Source organism: Ambystoma mexicanum, chromosome 5p, assembly GCF_040938575.1.
Source record: "Ambystoma mexicanum isolate Mex_15411 chromosome 5p, UKY_AmexF1_1, whole genome shotgun sequence".
NCBI classification, from domain to species: domain Eukaryota; kingdom Metazoa; phylum Chordata; class Amphibia; order Caudata; family Ambystomatidae; genus Ambystoma; species Ambystoma mexicanum.
Window position 1 is genome coordinate 7,463,945 of NC_090930.1, and position 7,123 is coordinate 7,471,067.

Sequence of the window (7,123 nt, forward strand, 5' to 3'; positions counted from 1 at the left end):
TGTGATCACCTTCAAAAAGCAGCCCATTTCTCTCAAGAGGCTACTGACTGGATCCAATCCTTTCTAAACAACAGCACAATGAGAGTCTTCTCACCTCTAGCAGCAGGCGACCCTACGCCCATCACCTGTGGCGTGCCCCAGGGTTCATGCGTTTCCCTGACACTGTACAACATATTCACGAAGCCCCTTTTTGATGATCTAGATGGCCTGGGTATCACCTACACCAATTATGCCGATGATACCCAGATCCTCATCCGGCTGATGGGGGATTATGATAAGGATTTGGCCTTCGCCAATGGAGTGTACCTCATCATTCAGGCATGGATGGCCTCACACGGTCTATGCCTGAATGATGACAAAACATAACTCCTCATCTGGGATCGCCACATAACCTTAGCAAATTGGACCAAAATTACTCCTCCTTTGCAATTGACAATAACAAGATCACGGTAGCCAAGGAGGTCAAAACCCTCGGCTTCTACCTAGATTCTACTCTCACCCTCAAAAAACAAGTTAATGCCATGGCCTCCGCCACAGCGTATACTTGCAAACTCATCAGAGCAGCCAAACCTTTTCTCTCCCCTTCCAACTGCATCACACTAGCCAGGGCGTTGATCCTGTCCAAGCTGGACTATTGCAACGCACTATATGTAGGCTGCAACAAATATATCACTAACAAAATACAAATCCTTCAAAATAATGCCCTAAGAGCGTCCCTCAGCATCCCGAAGAAAGCCCACATTTCTGACTCTAGAAGATCCTTCAATTGGCTATCCATGAAAGACAAAATATTCCTCAAATCGGTATCCCTGACTCACAAATGTCTCCACCAAGCAGCCCCTCAATACCTTATCACTAGATTCACCAGACCTACTTCCTCTCGCCCCTCCAGGATGGCCAACTCTAATCTCCTTCTGGTGCCTAGGTTTAAACGTACTATGTCAGGAGGAAATAGCTTTCCGGTAAAAGCAGCACAATTATGGAACTCCCACCCTCCCATCTGTAGGGAGGACCTTCCCTACTGCCAATTTAGATCTAAAACCATCCATTGGCTCAAGACTCACAACATATAAACGACCACCTGCTCTCTTGCTGCCCTGATGCTCCAGGCTACTATGTTTGTAAATATGTACATTTAGGTTGTCACCTGCTTTGACGTAGACATCGGTCATGTGAGAACCTGCTCCTTGTATATAATATTGCCTATATTGTTTTTATTTGTATGTTATGCCTCCTCGGCATGCATTGTTTCCATCTTTACGCGTCCAGCACTGTAACCACAGCTGGACCGCGTACCTTGTATGTAACCAAGCTTTGCAAACCTCTTGTTGCCTCTGCGCCTTGCTACCTCCCGGTTAGGTGCGCAATATAAATAAATAAAATACAAATACAAATACAAGTCTGCCGCAACCTTGAGATCATCCCAGATTGAGATAAGAGTGGTTTCTGTTCCATGGCGCGGCCTGAAGCCTGATTAGTGGGGTCGAGTAGTTTGTTGGATTCTGTGAAGTGGTTGAGGTGAGAGTACGCAGCGCGGTCAATGACTTTTGCCAAGAATCGGTGTTTGAGATCGGCCTGTAATCTTAGGCTCAAGGGAGTCGAGAGATGAAGTGGGTGGAGAGAAGCCTGTTTTAGAAGTGGTTTGACATGCACTATTTTAAAAGCCTTGAGAAAGATCCCAGTGGTGAGGGAGTCATTTAGTATGGACCTTGCTTGTTCTCCTGCACAAGTCGAGGAGAATATTTCTTTCCGAAGAGAGGCGAGACCTGGGCAAAAGGGGGATCCGCAGGGTCCGGATAGTAGATCAAGGAACTCGTCTCTCGAAATGGGGTTCAAAGAGTTGAAAGATGGTATTGCGGTAGTCGGAGCAATGGAATCGGGAGGGGCAGGTGTGAGGCAGGGGGTGAGGGTGGAAAGTTTGGTATTAAGGGTTGCCATCTTGTCTAGTGATGTGTTGTAGAAATGCAGCGAGAGAGAGTCGCAGAGAGTTTGCATGGGCATGGTCTGGGCAGTAGTGCAGGTGGGTTTCACAAATTCAGAGATGATCCTGTGGAAGTCTTTGCTGCTATTGCAAGAGTTCAGGATTTGTTTATTGTAATAGTCCTTTTTGGCCTTTCTGATCTCGAATTTGTAATTACGGTGGTGGTGGGTGAATATAGATCTGCTGAAAGTGGTTTTAGAAGTTCACCATTTGCGCTCAAGAGAGTTATTTTTGCTTTCGAAAGTCTTCAGGTAGGGCATGAACCATTTGGGGAACGGTCCTTTGCGAGAGGCCGCGGGGTGTGAGAGGGTGAGAGGAAGTAGTGATTCTTTAAGCCAGGAGTCAAAGGATTCAATGGTTAAGGGTGTATCTGAGGTGGGTGGTGCTGGGAGACTGTGTAGCAGGGCTTCAGCTTGGTCAGGGAGTTCCTTGACTTTGTTCCAGTATTCATGAGTGGGGGTTGGGTTGTTGGGCACATCAAACCGGATATTGAAGTCCCTCAGTAGTGTGAGTGGTAGGTGGTTACCCTGAATGGTAGCTAGTGAGTCACAGAGGTTGTTGGCAAAATGTCTGTCATATCCAAGGACTCTGTATATGAGTGTTGCTGGTAGAGAGAGTTTTACTAGAAGTAATTCACAGTTAGCATTGTATGTCAGTGTTTCGCTGAGTGAGATGGCGAAATGAGGTTTGTAGAGGATCGCTACTCTGCCACCTCTGGAAGGTCTGTTGTGGGGGATAAGCGAGTAGCCAGGGGGAAGGCTTCATGCGTCACTGGTGCAAAATCGTCTCAGAACCAAGTTTCAGTGATGAAAATGAGATCAGGATTGTCACAGGAAAGGAGGTTGAAGATGCTGTGTCTGTTTCTCGCCATGGAGCGGGCACTGAAAAGGGGGCAGGTGACTTCATGAGGCGTGGTGGTTTTTTTTATGTTCGTGGCTGGGAGGCCTCAGTTGGATTGAGGGGGAGGGGGTAAGGAGTCAGTCGATGCGATGGAAGGTGCGGTCCGGTCAGTCTCGGTGGCTGTGACTGTCTGGGGGGTGGTAGTGTGGGTTGGTGCTCTTTGAGAGGGGGGTTGAGAGGGTTTGGTCGATGGGAGTGGGAAGAGTCATGGGTGCACTTGCAGGTCTAAAGGGGGGTACTAAATCTTTGCTGCAAGTGAGATTGCCTCCCTGATGACGTGATAAGCGCAGAAAGCGGTCGGAGGAGAACATCAGTAGCTGTGGCGGTGAATTGTGCAGGGAACCAAGTGTGCACCTTCCATCCAGTGCTATATATATATATATATATATATATATATATTAAAAAACAATAAAAATCCTACTACGGGCAGGCAGACCGGACTCTGGGTGAAACGGGATGCCACATCAATTAGAAAGATTACTAAGATAAAAATAGCTTGGAATGTGTTTATTGGTTCAACACAGCATGCAGAGAGCACACGGGAAAAGGCTATGCGTTTCGCGCTTCCATAGCGCTTGATCACACAATGGCTGCAGTGTAAAGTACACAATAAAATAGAGTACAGAGTCCTACTTCTATGTCAGTTACACATTGAAATGGTAAGGTCAGTTAGTAGATCACAACAGCAGGCATCTTAGAAAAAAGGGTCAAAATCATGGTTTATGCACATTTATAATGACAAATAAATACAAGAAGAAAGCACGCTGGTCAAAAAGATTGTAGGTAAGCATATTTTGTTCATCAAGATCAGTATAAAATCGACATGAGACTGGAACAAATAATCTTAAAGTGCATGTGCAATTAGCAAGGTAAAAATACCAATAAATAATAGTCATAAGGTGCAAATGCAAGCAACTAGCGGCCATGTAGTTATAGTTAAATTGCTCAACTTGGAGGAATATCAGTTTTTGGGTGGCTTATAACTGACGCTGTTTAGCGAATCCTCACCAAACATTGCAATAAAAGTATATGGTCACCTTGCAAAGGCACTGGTATACAAAATGACAACATGAACTAGAAGGTATTTAAGAACTTATCACCTTGTACGAATTTCAGGAACGCTTGTATTAATGTGACTCCGACACACGGATGGACTACACAAAATGGGGTCCCACCGCTCCCACCCAGTTATTTTGACACCTTTCCCCTCATTTTGCCCAACCAATACCAAATATGTAGGGCAACCTTTGCCACCCATCCACCAGGCACAAACCCAACACCGGGACCAGAGGTGTTTCACTCCCAACCCCCACCCCCACGGTCCCACCCAAATCTACGCACACCAGATTTTCCTCACAATCTGTCCACTGTACTCCTCAAACACACATAATGGACCCCGCTCCAAAGTTAACATAGATGAGTAATGCACATGGATTTCCAATGACCAAATAGTATCAACATCTGAAAGATGGGCATAAAGGCCAGCCGCATTAGACAATCCAGAGTTAACAGGGAATATCAACATGGCAACCATAACACTAACCCTCAGGCCGCCAGTTCACATGGTTTGCAATGTGATGACCCCTTCAACCTATATACTAATAGGGTATTAGTAACCCAGGGCCAAGATGGCATCATTCAACCAGTACCGCGGATTACTGCACAACCGAAACATCAGCCACATGAAACAAGCAGTAACCGGCAAGGTAAGGAGCACATGCTCGCCCCTGGTAGAAGATCGCAACTCAGACTGGGGAGAAATCCAGAACCCAATTCTGCCCCCGCTACCCCAGACCAAAACATTTTCCCCCGGCAACAGCCTCACAATGGCCTCCTTGCAGGACGTAATGCACTCAAGCTGAGAATGTTTAGATAACCCGGCCACACACGTAGAAACCTGATCCAAGAAACCACTAGTGGCACAATAACTTGATAACAAAGGAGTAACCACAAAAGCTGTTCAATCAAACAAAAAAGGCAAATATAGAGTTCCTGTGGGGGCCAACATTAGGAACCTTCCTCTAGTCCATCACATTAATAAATCAATCTATTGTATTTTCTGCAGATACCCAAATCCAGCAGCCCACCCTATTGAGGCAAACAACCTACCACATGGCCAGCTAAAGAATGACTTACAGTTCCTAACAGGTAACACCCACCCCAACCACTGGTTACTCCAATAATGGACAGGGTCACTCGCCCACTAAACACAGACCTGCATGCCATCCACATCTCATGACCGCTGTAAGTGACACACACAATGCACTAGAATGCAGGTGAAGTACCAGTAAACTGGTACCCCCACGGGGTGGAATTCCTACTACAGGGCTACCCAACCAGCAAGCATAGTAACCACCAGGAGACCAAACCACAATTCATGTATCACCGGTGCCAACCACCATATATATGTACCACAGTGCAGCCGGCCACAAATCGCAGCACTCGGGCCATAATTATACACCACTCCAAACCCTGCTGGAGGTCCACCCTTTGTAATATGCACAATGAACCGAGCCACTAAGATGGTAACCACCACTAGTTCAGAATGCAACCACTTCCTGTTACTTAACCCAATCATAATCCAACCCCAACTCACTTGCTAAATGTTCTATTCTTTCCCGCTCTCTTCCACAGATGACATTAATTCTAATGTATTTTCACTAACGCTTGCCTACCATGCATGTTTGAAAAAAGTATGATTAATATGTTGTACTTATTAAGAAAGAGTTCAAGTGTAAAGAAGTAGGCCAATTGGGTCAAACACAGGTACCATTAGAAACCTGCCACACAAGCCCAGAGAAAGCTATTTGATTGGCAAAATACAACCGCACGTGTTGGCTCATGCATATTCACTGTATGTAACCCATATATGAATGTCACACAAGTCACATACTTAAATCTGTGTTAAAACATGGGGTATGATGCAATATTATTTTAACCAGACATTGGTAACACTCAATTAAAGGTGTAACTCTTTCATGTTGGCAATACTAGACACTGAGCGCACAATTGTGGGGAGATAACTTTTCTTACACATTGACCTAAATCTGACTGGTAGGTGTTACAGTCTTCCCCCACCTGTTGCAGACAGTGTAGTCCCCATCTGATACACTTAGATAATACCCTAATAGGGTTGGTGCAACTATACTTGGCAACACTGACACAAACAAACCAAGCCACCTTCCATGTTGTAGGCTGCAAGACCTGTGGGGGCTATTATAACAGATGGAAGGTTATTTGTTAACTCTTGTACACATTTCCCGATTATTTGAATTGGGATTTTTTTGCCAGAAACTGCTTCACCACTTACATACAAGAGCAGAGGTTTATAATTTTTACAGCTGCAATTTTTAGTTTCATGTTTTAGTCCGTGTTCAATTTCTTCAGTGACTTCTAGGTAAATGGTGAGTTGTTCACCATTTAGCTGTGATTTGAGCACTGGCAAGTCTTCTTCGTGTTGTTTAGAATGATACACAGTATTTTCTTGCTCAGTAATGGCTATTTCTGCTTCATTAAGAACGAGTGGTTCTCCAAGTGGTTCTTGGCTTCCTGTAAGGGAAGGTTGACTGCCCTCAGGAGTATCTTTATCTTGTCGAGTTTCAATGTATTCCTCCTGTTGGTGTTCATTGTCCAACATTTGTTTGTATTGTTTAAAATTGACATTTGTTATACTGCTTTCATTTGCCTTGAATGCAGATTCAAATGTGTCATGCTCACCTAACAATTCTTCCTCTTTTCCCTAAGGTTTGAATAGTTGTAGTAGGGGCATGCAATACAGTTCTCTTAGCTATGAAGATTTAAAGCATAACTTTACATGATTAATTAGGCTGGGCTTGGTAAGTTGTACTGGGTGTCCTTCTTAAGTTGAGACTGAATATTTGCCAGTTGTCTCATCTGGCTTAACATAATTTTTGTAGGAGTAGTTTTGTGCTATGTCATAGAGGCACATGTTTTGTAAAGTTGTACCTCTGTTTGGATATTATGTGTCAATTAAATTGATTTATAAATATCCTGGCTGTTGCAATCAGTTGTGGCTATTGTTTCTACCTCTTAGTAGGATTTAGTACTCTTTTCGTGATGAAGCTGGACCAAGGTGTAGACAATGTTTTTAGATTTCCCATATAAGGCTGTACATGTTAAATAATATTTGCAGCTTTGTAGCACCCACATTCTCTATGTGACAGAATTTTGATATCAAAGCTGTAACATTTTTGTGACAGGATTTTGTTGAATTAAATGTCA